Source organism: Thermobia domestica, chromosome 14, assembly GCF_964235325.1.
Source record: "Thermobia domestica chromosome 14, izTheDome1.hap1.1, whole genome shotgun sequence".
Classification (NCBI taxonomy): domain Eukaryota; kingdom Metazoa; phylum Arthropoda; class Insecta; order Zygentoma; family Lepismatidae; genus Thermobia; species Thermobia domestica.
The window spans coordinates 70,314,273-70,331,901 of record NC_137467.1 but is presented as its reverse complement, the minus strand read 5'-3'; positions in this window follow the sequence as shown (position 1 = coordinate 70,331,901).

Below are 17,629 nucleotides of genomic sequence, written 5' to 3'. Positions count from 1 at the left end.
ACTTTGAATAAAACCGTCAGTAATAGAACTTAATTACTTGACCAATAATTATGTAGTAATGTTTGCACTAAATTATTTTGAGAACCAACTTACATCATTTACTTCAATTATTTTAACTCCAGCCAAAAACAAAGAATAATTAAGGAGGAAAATGAGTGATTGAACAACGAGGAAGAGTTGTACCTAAACACATGAAATTACTCGTACTTTTAAAGAAGCTCGAAAGCATTTGACTGTACCAGTAAATATATCAGCACAATCTTCCTATCTTTACCCAATAATGAAAAATTAAAATTACCCTTACAATTTCAACCTAGAGATTACAAATGTTCAGAAAAGGAAGTTCATATCTCATTTAAGGGCTTGATTGTGCCACCGTTTTAAAGTTATTTGCCTTTCTCATTGTTAAAGCATGCCATACACCATGAATGAGCTCGGTATTCCGTTTTGTAAGAACTCCGTTCGAACTTTTTACATGTCAACAGAGTTTTTTTCTCTTTTTTTCTCTTTTTTTTTTTAATACCGTCAACCAGAACCGTAAATAGAGATTTCGGTGCCCGGGGTGAAGTAGAATTCAGCACCCAGTACAGACACCTTACCAAGCTTTCTTTCTTTCTTTTTTTTTCTTTTTTTTTCTTTTTTTTTTTTTTACAGAAGAAAAGCAGCTTTTGTTATTATATACTACACTGAATTTTTATTAAGCTGCTTAAAAGAACATTACAACAGCCAAAAGCGATCATTATGTATGATATAAGATCATACGCGAAGACGAAAAGGTTAGCGGAGGACCGTGGAGCATGGAAGCTTCTCAGATGCGGCAAGTGACCTGCCAATAAAGGCAGAATACCTATGATGATGATGATGTATTCTTTTACAAATAAGAGCTGCTTTCAAGAGTTTTTTTTTTTTTTTGAATTTTTTGTTAAACTTGACAAAACTCCCTTTGATTCTATACAAATCCACTTGGAGAACAGTTATGGAAACTTACAGTACAACTATTTGCTATATTTCATTCTATCGATAAGAAATGAAATTTCAGTACATTAGAAACTATGTGCTTTTAAAATGTTCGAAATGAATTATAGCATTAATTTCCAGTAATAATTGTAAACTTTTGTAATTTTATTCTGTAGGTAAATAGGGTTTTAATTTCAATTCTTTTACGATAAAAAAAATATTTTGTGAAATGTAATGGACATTTAGAAGGAGCCTTCTTTGCGAATTTCTCAATATTGATCTATGGAGCTAAAGAATATGTTTAGTGCTGTATTTCAAATCCAAAATATACTTCGCTACAACATTTTGAAATAATAGTAATTACTTAATCTCTTAATGAATATAAGTTCTGAATTTAAGGTTGCTTATTATTAATTAACATATTAAAAATACACTAACACACACACACACATATATATATATATATATATATATATATATATATATATATATATATATATATATATATATATATATATATATTATATATATGTGTATACGTTTGGTATGTATGCTGATAGAAAACCACAAAACTAGATACGTATGCACAAAAGAAAATATCCTGGCGATACAAGTGGTTGATGGAGAAATAATTCCAACAAATTCCTTCAAATTGGAAGCATTTCTCATAACCTATCAAAGGAATAAAAAAATACACTGGTAGTGATCAATCTTTGAGAAAGAGAAAATTTGCTGACTCCTTTCTTACACCTGCTTAAAGTTCGAAAGTGTTATTATTCCTGTTGTTTACCTACACTTTTAATATTCCCGCGCAAACAGCAACTTGCATGTCCTCTCGTGTCTCTTCACTCCTTTCATTTTTGTATCTTCATTCTCACAGAAATATTAATCCCATTGGGTAGAAAAGCATGATTAAGTAAGCAAACTTATCACCATCAACGTATTTCAGACTCAGACTTTGACTGTTTCTGATTTTGAAAACGCTCTTGAATACATTATAAATCATTACTTAGCACCTTATATATATCATATCGTCATTAAAAATGATATACAGCAATAACTTTCTTTAAGTACTAACATGTAACACTTCCCAAGTGTAACACTCCGATTTTGATAAAATTTGGCAGGTAGATGTTACACATGAAATAAATGAATACGTAATTTCTTCCTACGGAAAAAGTTTTAGGGTGCACAAGCCCCAACCCAAAATTTTGAAAGTTGGAGTTCGAAAAGCAAGAAGTGGACCGAAGTAAATGAAATTATGCATAGATACGGTAGAATTAAAACGAAGGAATACGTATTTCGTATTTTCTTTAAAAAAAAAAAAAAAAAAAAAAAAAAAAAAAAAAAAAAAAATACTGGTGGATGGGGCACAGACCTTTCCAAACCTTTGATTACGAAATATCAAAAGTGCGAATAAGTATATATTAGAAGTGCCTAAAGGATAAGAAGAATTACTACAACACTTTGTGTAGGGACAATAGGCAAAATAATAATAATAATAATAATAATAATAATAATAATAATAATAATAATAATAAGCGAACACGTGTTTTTAGTCTCTGCGGAAAAATAGTGTTGGGCCAAGGCCCCTCCGAAGAAAGTAAATATTACAGCAGAAGCGCAAGAAGGAGTGGAGCGAAGCGAATGAAATTGTGTGTAGATATTGTATATGTAAAATAAAGCAACTCGTGTTTTCCAAGTTTCCCGTACTGATTTGCTACAAATTTGCACATCAACAGTAAACAGCAAATAAATCGACACGTGTTTTCATTTATGGAAAAACACTGTAAGGGTTAAAGGCGCACCCCGAAATACTATAAAATATGCTATATGTAGGAAAAACTAGTGTGAAAATAGTGAAATTTTACCAATAGATAGATGTCCTAATGTACAGTGAATCAATACAATGAATTTCGAGTGTTTCGTGTTTCTGCCCTCAAAAGTTCAAGTTCAAAGACTGAAGTTAGCGCCCCCTAGCTACTTGCGAAACACGTATTGCCTTATTTTACATATACAAGATCTATGTATAATTTCATTCGCTTCGGTCCACTCCTTCCTGCACTTCTGCTTTATTATGTACTTTTTTTTAGGAGAGGACTTTGGCATCCACACAGTTTTTCCGCACAAACTACAAAACACGGGTTAGCTTGTTTTTGTGTATTGTTTCTTAACATACTTTCGTTGCGATTCTCTATGTAATTTAGGCACTTCGAAAGTATACTGTTTAGCACTTTTCATATTTCGTAATCACATATTAGGAAGGGTCTTTGCCCCACCCATTTATTTCTTTGTTTCAGGAAAATACGAAACAAGTATTCCCATATTTTATATCTACTAGGTACAATATCTGTGTACAATTTCATTCACTTCGGTCCACTTCATACTGCGTTCGGGCGTGAACTTTCGAAATATTGGGTAGGGGTTTTGGTCCCCAATTATTGTTTCTCCGCAGAAAATTAAAAAAAAAAAAAAAACACGTATTCGTGTATTTTATGTGTAGTATCTAACTGTCAAATTTTATCAAAATCGGAGTGTTACAGTTGTATCAAATTGTATCAAAACCGACAACAACATTGATTTAATAGGGCGTCAATACTTTTTTAATCATTTCTAGCACTTTTTCTTTCTTTTTGCTCGTTCGGCGCTTTCTAGCCATCAGCGCCCGGGACGACCACCCCGCGCGTCCCCTTCGAGCTACGGCTCTGCGGGAAACGGATCCGAGATTTAAGGAAACTAGTATAAAACGATTAACAATTTTCTTATAAATGGATATAAAACATTTTTAAACTTCTGCCAGTAACTTTCGGCTTTTATTATGTGAAAGTGGGCCAAAGACGCCCAACGCTGCTTGTGAAAGTATTTGACATCCCACACGATTAATATGTATGATAATAATTGAAACAACGTATTATAATAATTATTTGTAGATAGTCACATGTATTCTATGTACAAGCTAAAAAACATTGTTACTTTTTCTTATTGTCTTGTATATTACTATATAAAATATTCTGTCAGTTTTTTAAAGTTATATTTTAATCATTGTTTGATTCATTCATTCGTGTTGTTTCTTCTAGCTTCCGAAACCGCGAGAAATATCTTTATCTGCAAACAGAACAAAGTGCATGCACGAGCCAATGGTAAGCACAGCTGCCAACTGCGAAATGAGAACTTCCGGTGGTCCAACGCGCCTTGATGTAGATAGAACTATACACTCGACAAGCTATACGCTCGCGACTGTCCCGCACCTGCCGATGAAACCCTGAACTTCAGTTATACAAAAAAAAGTTATCTCAGCACCGTTGGGACCACCAACATCAATTTTCAAAGTTGATTTCTACGCACTAGTGATGGTGAGAGGAGACCGTCTAACATGGTTTCCCACTGGACGACCATATAGTGTCGCCTGATCGACCAGGTCGCCTGATGGAATGCAAATCGCCAATGTATGGTCGTTCCACCGGTATCAGGATATATATATATATATATATATATATATATATATATATATATATATATATATATATATATATATATATATATATATATATAAAATTTCAAAGTCAGACGCACTCGCCAATTCAAAAATTATGGTTGCCAGCATATCTCGCGTACAAATTATTAGAGTTTCTTGCCCCTTCACTCACGACCTTTGGTTTGACAAAGAAAGAGATTTTACATGGCATAAAATTTCAAAACCAAACAATTAGATTTAGGATAATCAATTTTGAATTAAAAAATTCATATGCACGTCAAAAAATACAGGGTTCCTACTTATCTGGAGAAATCTTTTCCCTTCTCCCTTACCTTTTTTCACTTTTGGTAGGAAATTCCCTGACTTTAATGATAGGTGTCGGATGACGTTGACATATAAATAAGGAAGAAATAACGGTGAATATTTAGACATTGGAACATTTATTCCATAGAGGCAAATAATAATCAATTGCTCAGACGTACATTCCACTTACCACTCATAAAAATCTGAGCAACATTTCATACTGTGATCATTAATGGTTGGCTAAGTTAAAATTGGTGTACAAATAATGTTAGAAAAAATATATTTCATAAAATTTCCCTGATTTCCAGTCTTTTCCCCTGAGTTTCGCTTGTAACGGCATTGTGAACTTGTATTTACGGGCAAAATGGACTTTTAAAATATGCACAAGCAGTTCAAAAAGGAAGAAGGAAAAAAATATAAAGAGAAATAAAAGTAATTTCTTTTCTGTTATTATGATTGATGTTCTGTTGTGATAGTGTTATGACATGTTTAAGTTATCATAACAACGGAAAACATATCACATACACATATGAGATATAGAGAATTCATCTTGTAAAAACTACATGTACACTCCGCATAAAAAAAAATGCGACAGCTAACGCCGTGCACCTAGGCCACCCAATATACACTATCTTATCCCATAATCGTGTCTGGTAAAGAGACCCCCTCTCTCTCCATCTTTCTTCTCTCCCATACTAAAATTAGCTAACAACACGAACGCAATTCTAATTTCAAACCACACATGTATTAGTATCGATAAAATGAAATAACAAAACGGAGACGAAACAAGATTCATAAGTTGATTTAGGGAGAAACTGAAACATACACAATGAAAAATTGAAACCAAAGGATGCTTATTACACAGAAGTTCACTAATGAAACAGAGAAAGAGAGAGAGAGAGAAGAGGAGAGAAGAAGAAAAAGAAAAGCGAGAACAGATAAAAATGTGGAATTTTAAACTTAGTAAGAAAAGAACCTAACATTATAAAGTTCTATTACCAGAAATCCAACAGTAATATAGAAATAACGTTTGTTTTTATATTTTTTCAGGACTGTTAGAATATATAGAGGACGCTTGAAACATTCGTTAAGTCACTTTCAAAAAAGGATAGCATACTCAATTTCCAGTAGCGGGGGCTCAGTGGTACAGCGTGCACCTCTAGTGCTTGGGGTCCCGGGTTCGATCCCAGCCCCCGCCATGTGAAGTTTGTGGTGGACAAACACTGTGCTCGTGTTTTTTTTGGGGTTCTTCCGTTTCCTCCCACTTTCTTCATTCCACTATTTCACTCCTCTCTCATCATCACCGTCTCCTTTTATTATCCTCATCTAATCATCACCCTCATCTCATCATCACCTAACCGGCATAACCGTGGGAAGTAAAACTCAATGATTTCATTTGATTTCATTTTTAATTTCCAGTAGAACTGTACATCTCACAGACACATCTAAGATAATGTCACAGTTTAACACAATGCTTTTTCGCCTGGTTCGGTTGTAAATTCGGTAGTGTTCATTGGACGTACTGATGCAAACTACATTCTAATAAACCTAGTAGGTAGCGTAGGTCATCTACCATTCCAGACTACTAATACAAAGTGAACAAAAAAGAAGAAAGAAACTAAAAGAAAAAGAGAGAGAAAGAAACATAAAATTGAATGAGTGCTTTTTTACTGGTAAATTTTTATCAGAAATATCCTATATTAAAAGTCGAAACCGTATCATAACGAAAAGTTACAAATGTTCAGATGGAAAATTAGATGTTTCTTATAAATGCAGCAGACCTTGCATGTTTCAAATTTCAAATTGAATAAATCATATTGAATTATAGGATGGAAACAAATTTGTGCCGAATTAGTATAAATAAAACTTTCTTTCCAATTCAAACAAAGAGATTGCCATTTTCTAATCTTTTCCGAAGATTTATCTGTTCCGAACTTCCAGCAACACTTCCATCTCTTGCGAATATAACGTTGTAATTTGCACAGATAGAATGAACACGCTAGAGCTCAAGCGGATTATAGTGTCAGTCGGATGATCTTAGTTAGCTTATGTACCACCACTGGGTCGACTATTCAAACCCGTAGTGACCCGTTAAATTCGACCGAGACTTGGTAACCCAGATGATAGCTTATTTCGTTGCGTTTAAACAGTATTTCTTTCAGAGATGACCAGGAACTGAGATGTTATCACCAGAACACGAAAAACTCGACGCTGAAGCTGCCACTTAATTACATTTTCCAGACTAGGTATATTGGTCTCTTGCTCCGTTTTCACTTTGGAACATGTGCGTGTGAATGTCACACAGAGGGGGGAGAAGTGAAAAATGCAACGATAGAATAGGGAAACGTCAAGGAAGAGAGAGAGAGAGAGAGACGAATATAAATATGAAATATACTTATCGTTACAGTTTTTGATGAAGAACGCACACAGTGTTTATTCGAATTCTCGCCAGTGATGCTTTGTAAGTTCTCCAACAGAAGATAAATCTCTGTTTGCAGCCTTACTTTATGTGAAAAAGTTATATTACCTGACGGAGAATCGAACCGAGATTTTCCACGTGGAAATGTGGTACTTTACCTGTTTACCACTAGACCACTGATTGCTTTACCGAAACTTTCTCAAATAAATGCTGCAATATTTCTTTCCGAGAACGATAACAGGAAATGTGTTTACTGCAAATCAATGAAGGGTTTCGAATATCCTTGTAAATCCTTTGCCCTTTCCCAACCAACATTCGTAAATCCACTCTATCATGATAAAGGTGTTTGCTTCCACATTCTTAAGCTTTGCATGTCGAATATGAGAAATCGATTCTTCACTACCATTTTGTAAAAAGTGCAATCTTGGCGTGAACAGGACTTGAACCTATGCTAGACAGTTTTATTAATGGTAACTCCATTACGTTACCACTACACTATGCTACCACCTGAAACTAGAAGTCAAATATTACTTACTTCAGCCTCGATCATTGTAACGATCAATCTTCTTCCTGTAAGGTTATTTGCATCTAAGTGCACAATGAAATTCATTTACTCGACGACCTAGAGAGAAATTAGTGCCCACTAATAAAGGAAACAACATATAATCCAGGAAATATTACAGAAATGCAAACATATTATGAATTAATTTCGCCCTGCAAGTTCAAAAGTACGCAAATAATAATAATAATAATAATAATAATAATAATAATAATAATAATAATAATAATAATAATAATTATTATTATTATTATTATTATTATTAGCATCATTTGGCCGCTTTGCTGGGCTAAATTGAGAAAAATAATATGCTTCGTTCTTCAGTCACTTTTTACTATTACTAAAGCGCTCTTTGATATCGGTCATTTTCGTTGAGTTTAATATATCCCCTCCCCTTCCCATGTTAAGGAGCACGGCATCTTCAATCTCATTGTTCATCTCAGCCACCCGGAAAACTACGAATTCCACAATGATATTGGTTATTTTGATCATTTTTATATGTCTCCCCCTCCACCATGTTGAGGGCTGAATTTGGATTTAAACGGCATCAGATGTGTCACTGTTCATCTCAGTGACTCCAAAACATATAGATTCAATACTAAGATCGGTCATTTTGCGTTCTCTTTTAAATGTTGCTATCCTTCCCCCTTCCTTTAGTTACACCATCAAAATGATAGGAAAACCACCTCGGGTTCAAACTTCATCTAGATTGAAAAATTTATCGAGATTAGCACGGTGGTTCAAGACGTATTAAATTTTATTTATGTTTATATATCTGCCTTACCCATTCCCCTTCTCTAAGTTCTAGCGTCAAAATGAAATAATAAAAAACATATCATGCCCGAACCTCATCTATGTTAAAAATTTGATCGAGATAGGTCGCGTGGTTCAAGAGTTGTTAAGTTTTATTTATTTATTTATATATATATTTCTCCTCCCCTAAGTTTTACCGTCAAAGTAATATGATGAAAACCAATCCAGGCTCGAACTTCATCCATGTTGAAAATTTGATGCAGATCTGTCCGATGGTTTAAGACTTATTAACTCATTAACATAGTCATTTTTATTTACATTGATTTTCGTATATCTCCCCGTCCTCCCCTTTCCTACATTCCACCATCAAAGTGAAATGATTAAAAGCAATCCACACACAAACGTAATCTATGCTGAAAATTTCATTCAGATTGGTCGTTTGATTCAAGACTTATTGTTTTTTTTTTTTTTTTACATTTTTTCCACCCTCCCCTAAGTAACACCATCGAAACGAATAGATAAAAATACTCACAGGTCCGAACATTACCAATGTTGAATATTTGATCGAAATCGGTCGGGTGGTCCAAGAGACTGTAAGTCACAGTCACTTTCAATTTTATAATATAGGTTATTATTATTATTATTATTATTATTATTATTATTATTATTATTATTTGCGGACTTTTGAACGTGCACAGCGAAATAACTGCATATGTTTTTATCTCTGTATATTTTCCTGGATTGAATGTGGTTTCCTTTGTTAGTGGACACTAATTTCTCTCTAGGTCGTCGAGTAAATGAATTTCATTGTGCACTTAGATGCAAATAACCTTACAGGAACAAGCTTGATCGTTCCAATGATCAAGGCTAAAGTAATATTTGGCTTCCAGTTCAGATGGCAGGATAGTGTAGCGGTAACGTAATGGAGTTACGTTCAATACAGCTGTCCATCATAGGTTCGAATTCTGTTCACGCCAAAGTTGCATTTCTTACAAAGTGATAGTGAAGAATCGATTTCTCATAATAGAAGTGCAATGCTTACAAAAGTGGAAGCAAATACCTTTATCATGGTAGAGACGATTTACGAATGTTGGTTGAGAAACGGCAAGGGACTTGCCAGGACATTCGGAACCCTTCATTGATCTGCAGTAAACATTTTCCTGTTATCGTTCTCAGGAAGAAATATTACAGCATTTATTGGACAAAGTTTGGGTAAAGCAATGGGTGGTGTAGTGGTAAAGTACCAGACTTCCAAGAGGAAAGTCTCGGTTCGATTCCCCGTCAGGTAATATAACTTTTTCGCATAAAATAATGGCTACAAACAGAGATTTATCTTCTGTTGGAGAACTTACAAAGCATCACTGGCGAGAATTCGAATAAACAGTGTGTGCGTTCTTCATCATACACTGTAATGGTAAGTATGTTTCATATTTATATTCATCTCCCTCTCTCTCTCTCTTTCTTTCTTTCTTGACGTTTCCCTATCGTGTCCTTGCGTTTTTCACTCCCCCTCTCTCTCACATACACACGCACTCCATGTGCGTGTGAGTGTTCTAAGCTGAAAACGTAGCAAGAGACCGATAGACCTAGTCTGGAAAATATAATTCAGTGGCAACTTCAGCGTCGAGTTTGTCGTGTTCTGGTGATAACATCTCCATTCCTAATTATTTCTGAAAGAAATACAGTTTAATCGCAACGGAATAAGCAAAATATCTTCTTTATCATCTGGGTTACCGAGTCTCAATGGAATCACCGGGTCACTACGGGTTTGAATAGTCGATCCAGTGGTGGTCCTTAAGTTAACCAACATCATCCGACTGACACTATGATCCGTTTGAGCTCTAGCGTGTTCATTCTATCTGTGCAAATTACAACGATATATTCGCAAGAGATGGAAGTGATGCTGGATGTTCGGAACAGATAAATCTTCGGAAAAGACTAGAAAATGGCAACCTCTTTGGCTATTTGGAAACAAAATTTTATTTATACTAGTTCGACACAAATTTGTTTCCGTCAATGTGATTTATTCACGTTGAAATTCGAAACATACAAGTTGTGCTACATCTATAAGGACCATCCAATTTTCCATTTGAACATTTGTAACTTTTCATTATGATACGGTATCGACTTTTAATATAGGATATTTCTGATAAAAATTTACCAGTAAAATAGCACTCATTCAATTTTATGTTTCTTTCTTTGTTTCTTTTTCGTTTCGTTTCTTTCTTCTTTTTGTTCACTTTGCATTAGTAGTCTGCAATGGTAGATATGAAATACGCTACCTACTAGGTTTATTAGAATGTAGTTTGCATCAGTACGTCCAATGAACACTACCGAATTTACAACCGAACCAGGCGAAAACAAAGCATTGTGTTAAACTGTTGATATTATCTTAGATGTGTCTGTGAGATCTACAGTTCTACCGAAAATTGAGTATGCTATCCTTTTTGAAAATGACTTAATGAATGTTTCAAGCGTCCTCTATATATTCGAACAGGCCTGAAAAAATATAAAAACAAATGTTATTTCTATATTACTGTTGGATTTCTAGTAACGGAACTTTATAATGTTACGTTCTTTTGTTACTAAGTTTAAAATTCAACATTTTTATCTGTTCTCACTTTTCTTTTTCTTGTTCTCTCGCAATCTCTCTCTCTGTCTCTCTGTCTCATTTCTGAACCTCTGTGTAATAAGCATCCATTGGTTTCAATTTTTCATTGTGTGTATTTCAGTTTCTCCCTAAATCAACTTATGAATCTTGTTTCGTTTCGGTTTTGCTATTTGATTTTATCGATACTAATACATGTGTAGTTTGAAATTAGAATTGCATTCATGTTGTTAGCTAATTTTGTATGGGAGAGAAAAAAGGAGGAGAGAGAGGGGGTCTGTTTACCAGACACGATTATGGGATAAGAAGGTGTATATTGGGTGGCTTAGTTGCACGACATTAGCTGTCGCAATTTTTTGATGCGGAGTGTACAATATTTAAAGTGTGCTAATGTTTAACCTATTACGTACTACAATAAGAAAAGGTAATATCCAAATGAAATGTTTAGATGAATTTTGGTAAAACTGTAACCTAGATTATATAAATATACGGACTGAGGGCTGTAACGTCATATAAGATATTTAAAACAAGCATTAAGCTCATTACAAACGTGTTTTCCGTAGGAATACACATTCAGCGGTCGTTATACGCTGAACTGCACCATTTTCGCTTACTTCCCTGATTTTGCTGACTAGTAGGAACCCTGAAATATCTTACCGTAAGACTTTACGTTTGTGTAGCGCTCTTTCTTTGCATTAAAGTATCAGTTATCAATTGCAGTTTCCGGATCAAGGTCCTTCAGTGAGGGACCACTGATGGGAATCGTCAGCAAATCATGCAGTGTGTCAGTCTTCAGTGAATTTCTGTAGGCAGTTTTAACTCTGTTGAATCTGCTGAAACCTCTCTCACATGAAGCTGTACTCACAGATAAAACTGCACGAAATGTGACATTTGGAAGCAAATTTGAAAATCTCGTAATGAAAGGAGAGGCGAATTACAACGTTGTGAAGACTTCATATTTTGTGCTTTTTCTCACTCACTGACAATTATTTCCGTGCGAATCAGGAACTGCTCAGCCCTTTAAGTTTAGGCAGAAACCATTCCTACTGAATACTGGTCGCCGCCTCTAAATTTCTAGTCGCCAATGGGTGGTGTAATTCCTGAAATTCGTAAATTTCAAGAGCATTTAAAGGATTATAAAATCAGAATGTGCAGGAGATTTAAGGGATGTCATGTTATGTTTGAACCACCACCGATCGTTAAAGAGAGAACATCTTTAAATTTATTTTTATAGATAACCATTACAACGTAATAGAAAGCTTGACAGCATGTTTTAGCAGCAAGTATTATTGCGAAAGTTGTCATAAGAATTATGCAATAAAGCATGAGACTTTGAAACAATGTATAGCTGTGTGCTACCGATGCCATCAGAAGCTACCATGTGACTTTAGAGAAGGCCGTATTACAGGTAAAGAAATTAATCGAGAATTTTATGGTCAGTCACATGCTGAGTACCACAAGTCAGTTCCTTATCAAAATAGAAATACTTTATGTTCAATTGTGAAATGTTTTGCACAGCGTTTGAAAATTTATGTGGTGAAGGAAAAAGGATCTCACGTATGTGGAGAAACGTATTACAACATTGTTAGAACTACCGTAATCCTAATCAGGAATGTCACATGAAAGTGTGTGAAAGATGATCAAAAAGGCGAATCAAATATTATAATGGAAAAGAAAGCTATGTTTCTTTAGTATAATATTGAATGTACACAAGATACTAAAATAGAAGATGATGAAGCAAACATTTATGAAATATACCTAATAACTTGGTAAGTAAGCACGCATGCTACCGTTGTAATGAAGATGACAACATGAAACATGAATGTATCGTTTGCGGAAAATGTAAATATATATTTTATGGAGAAAATGCAATAGAAGACTTCCTAACACGTTTACGGAAACGACGTTCGAGCATTAACACAGTAACATGCATAACCCATAATTGGAAAGGCTATGATGCACACTTCATCATAAAGACTATGGTTGAGAAGATGAATTGTACTCCAGAAGTAATCTTGAATGGGGCGAACTTTCTATCTCATAAAGTAGTTAATGTAAATTTCATAGATTCACTAAGTTTTCTACCTAAGCTCTTAAGTAAATTCAATGGTGCGTTTGGTCTTCAAATCTGCAAAGGGAATGTCCCAAAGTTTTTATCGACGAGAGAAGGAGACGTATGAAGGTACACTTCCAGACATTTAGTATCATGGAGCAGGCACCATGAAAGTAGCAGAAAGAAAGAAGATTCAGGAATGGTACGTACGAACATCGAAATGACAACCTTAAAATGAAAGAAGAACTCAAAATGGGTCTAGGAAAATTCGGTGTAAGATAACTCGGTGTAGGAAAATTGGGTGTACGGAAATCTCGGTGTGGGGAAATTTAGGTGTAAGGTAGATTCGGTGTAATACATATTGAATATTACCACTTACGATAATTTACGACACTTCATATTGTGAAAACGAAAACCATAAAATGTAACGAATAAAATGTTATTTCCTATTTCAAGAAAAACAAATTTATTTTTTTGCCTTCAGTCCACTACCTCTTGCATGTCTTTCGCGGGGTATTGCTATAAACTACTTTTCATCACACAATGAAGCTGACACTTTTTGTCAGAAATAAAACAATTATAAATTCATAGAATAGTTATAAGAACAACTAAAAACACCTTTCCTATAGTACATCATAGAACATATACAAGGTGATTCTTTTAAAACTCACGGATTTTATTTGGGTCTAGAATTTCTAACTGAAGTCCGATTTTCGTGCGGTTTGTAGCAAATCAAGGAACGTTGGGAGATTTATGGGACTATGTATACTGGTTTAAATTCATTTGGGGTAATATCGGCCACGCCTCTAGGAAAACAGCAAATATTCGCCAGTGTACGTTACAATTCGAATTAGGTGAGGTGCGGTGTGGAAATTTGAGTTTCTTTGTTAGACTGCATCCTCGTGAAGGTCAATAAGAAACAAGAAACTGAGAATTATGCTGTGCTACTGTATCAATATGATCAGGACACAGTGACAATAATGTACTCTTTGGAGCAACTTGATTTTATCGTTAAAAAGTTTTTGGAGAACGGGATCTGTTGTTGCTACGCAAAGGGCATTTACACGCAACTTTGCCTCACGTTCTGCCCCAGACAGGAACATAATATGGTTGTTAGTGAATAAATTGCGGTAAACAGAATCGCTTCTGAGGAAGACAGGGAAGCATCGGACCTCGCTGGCGGATGTTGTGATAGATGTCAGATACCGACTCTAGGTCACCCAAGAAATCTCTATTTAACATTTGATTTCGCTTCAAATATTCAATATCTCATTCGAACTGTAACGTACAATGGCGAATACTTGCTGTTTTCTTGCGGCCTGCTCTATATTACCCCGGATGAATTTAAACCAGTAAGCATAGTCCCATGAATCTCCCTTCCCTCCTTGATGATTTGCAGCAAACCGCATGAAAATCTGACTTCAGTTAGAAATTCTAGAGCAAAATGAAATCCGTGAGTTTTCAAAGAATCACTCTGTATATACATATGTAAGATGCAAAAAATATATATTGATCAAGAAAGTCTTAGTGGAAAGGGCAATATAAAGCAGGATGGTTTTATTAGATAATAGTTAAACAAATAGTTGACTTCTTCTCCAATCAGACACTTTAGTTTGTTTGCCTTAAGGTAAACAAACTAAAGTGTCTGATTGGAGGACTTTGAGGACTAAAGTGCCTGATTGGATGACAAATTTCTCGTCATGTAAGGGCCATAAAATGTTAAAATCCCTCGAAATCTAAAATTCCAATAATTTCAGGAACTCAATTCAATATAAAGCAATATAAAGTAGACAGTAAACAGTAAAAATGATAGTAGACAGTAAAAGTACGTTCTACACAAAATTTGAACTCTAAACTAATACACTCATTTATCCTCAAAGTTGAGTTTTTAATAAATCCTACGGTCTACTTCAGTTTGAACTTAAAACTAATACGCTCATTTATCCTCAAAGTTGAGTTTTTAATAAATCCTACGGCCTACTACAACGAATCTTCCTTTACACCTAACGTTCCCCACACCGAGTTTTCCGTACACCAAATTTTCTGTACACCGAATTTTCCTACACCGAATTTTCCTGCTCCCCCATGAAAGTAGCAGAAAGAAAGAAGATTCAGGAATGGTACGTACGAACATCGAAAGGACAACCTTAAAATGAAAGAACTCAAAATATTTTGTACAGTATGTTGAAGTTTTACTTCAGTCACTTATTTTTTTTATGAATAAATTTGAGTCGGAAAAAATGTTTAAAAACATAACCTGAATATATTACAATCGCTAGCGTATCAAAGAAAATTATTAAAATACTATTGGTCTCATACTGAAGAATGGGTATCGATAGAAAGATATATCGTGGCGGACAGAAGTCATTGATCAGGTAATGACGATTGCTTTGAAACAAATGCAGAGTATGAGAATTAGATCTGTCATATCTGTAGTTTCGTGTGGAGAAGAAACAAACATGTGAACCAAAGGTTTAACAACAACTGAAGTTATTAATATAAATTTTGCCGAAAATTATTGAATTATATCATCATAAAAGAAATACGAAAGATAATTTGAAACTAAGAAAAAATAACGCCCAACTTTGCAAGCGACGCAAAGAAACGTAACTTAACCACACTAAAGACGATTTATGTACTGCGTATTGATCGTGGTTCAGAGGCCAAGGCGCTCGACCTGTAATCTGGAGGTTCTTGAATCGAATCCAGGTCGAGCAAGTATTTTACTTTACTTTAGGCTTTGTGATGCGATCCGTCGAACGATGATACACGTTTTATTATATTCAGATATTCGAATACTCGAATATTTCAATACTTGAACTATCAAATCTTCAATAATAATAATAATAATAATAATAATAATAATGTAATATTAATAATTATTATCTCGTAGAAGATTAAAAACTAAGAACTTATTATTGCTCAGGTCATACCATTACAAGCAGAAACGTGATATTTGGCAAAACATATTTCTGTTTTGTTTAATGTTTCCCACGAGAAGAGGAATTTCTCATATCGTTTCTAAAACCAATCAAAAAATCGGAATGTGAATTACCATTTTAAATTCGAGACGGCACAAGGCTATCTCAAATTATCATCTCGCTTTGGAAACGAGGCGAATATATTGAAACATTTTTCGTCTTATCTCGATTCTCGAAATAGTGTATGTCCACCCTTTAAGTAAGAATTGTCCTATAGAGTGAATCTTATACGCTAATTTGTTACTTTGTATACCAGAGTTCACTGAATTATGGTGTATGTAGGTATTTTTGCAGCAAAGCTTTTATAATTACATATGTATATCTTACAAGTTAATTTATTATATGACTTACTGTTCGTTGATATTCAGTTATTTTTATTACAGTTATTTTACTTAAAACGTGAAGTAGAATATTTTCTACATGAAACTTCAGTGCAACGCTTTCGTTCAAAATTTTCATGGTTGCAGAGGGGTGTCTTGAAGGTACGGAACTCCTCCCCGAATCACGACTTTTGAGTAAGTTTTGCCAAATTTTAGAGCAAATATAAAACTTTAATACCATTATTATTATTATTATTATTATTACCGAAGTGTTGTGAATTTAGTGGTTCACCCTGTTTTATCCAGGTCCTGCATTGTGGGTATTATGCTGGCCAAACTATAAGGCCACTAGTATGTAAATATAACTAAGTAACTGATATGAAATTATAATCGATTAACCAAATCCAAAATCAAAAATTTTTATTTTCCACTTTAGGCGTAACTCACAATCTAAGGTCACTAGTGAAAAGTTATTGTTTTTGGAATCCTATTAGTTGATCAGTGGAATATTGTTCTTTATAGAGTACGACTGGATTGTAATTTTCTAATTTTTGTTTATTTTTTAAGAACATTCCAAATTGTTGCCCTATGTTTACTATCACTTTTCCAAAATTATAGTTTGATTTTTTTGAACTTGGAATTGTAGTTCCGAATTTTAGTTTAAAGTATCTCTTGTAAAGTTCTTAAAGCATTCTGATTGGTTGACCAGTGGAAAGTTATTCTTAATACAATTTGATTGCTGGATCCCTAAAAATTTTTGTTCAAAATTTTGGAAAAGTTTCAAAACATTTGCTTAATATTTTTAATAACTGATGTTTAAAGATTTTTTCGAATATTTTTGAACCTTAGTTTTGTAATTATGACTATTATAAATTGTTACGTGCGGAAATTTTATCTACACTTAAAAAAAAAATCTTGGAGTGTATTGCCTTTCGAGTATGCAACCCGAAATAAAGATGTATTTTTTTAGCGCCTCTGGCGGAAAGTGGTGAATTACGTACCTACGACGGGGCTTGAAGAGGATGGCTTAGCCATTCGATTGCTACTGTGCAAGTGGGCACTATCTGTTCTGCTAAATTCAACTGTATATAAGGTTATTATATATATATATTACGGGTTTTCAGAATTAGTGAATTTTACCGTTTATTCCTGAAAAAGAAATCTATATTCGGATATTTCTAAAGTATTGGTATCTAATTTC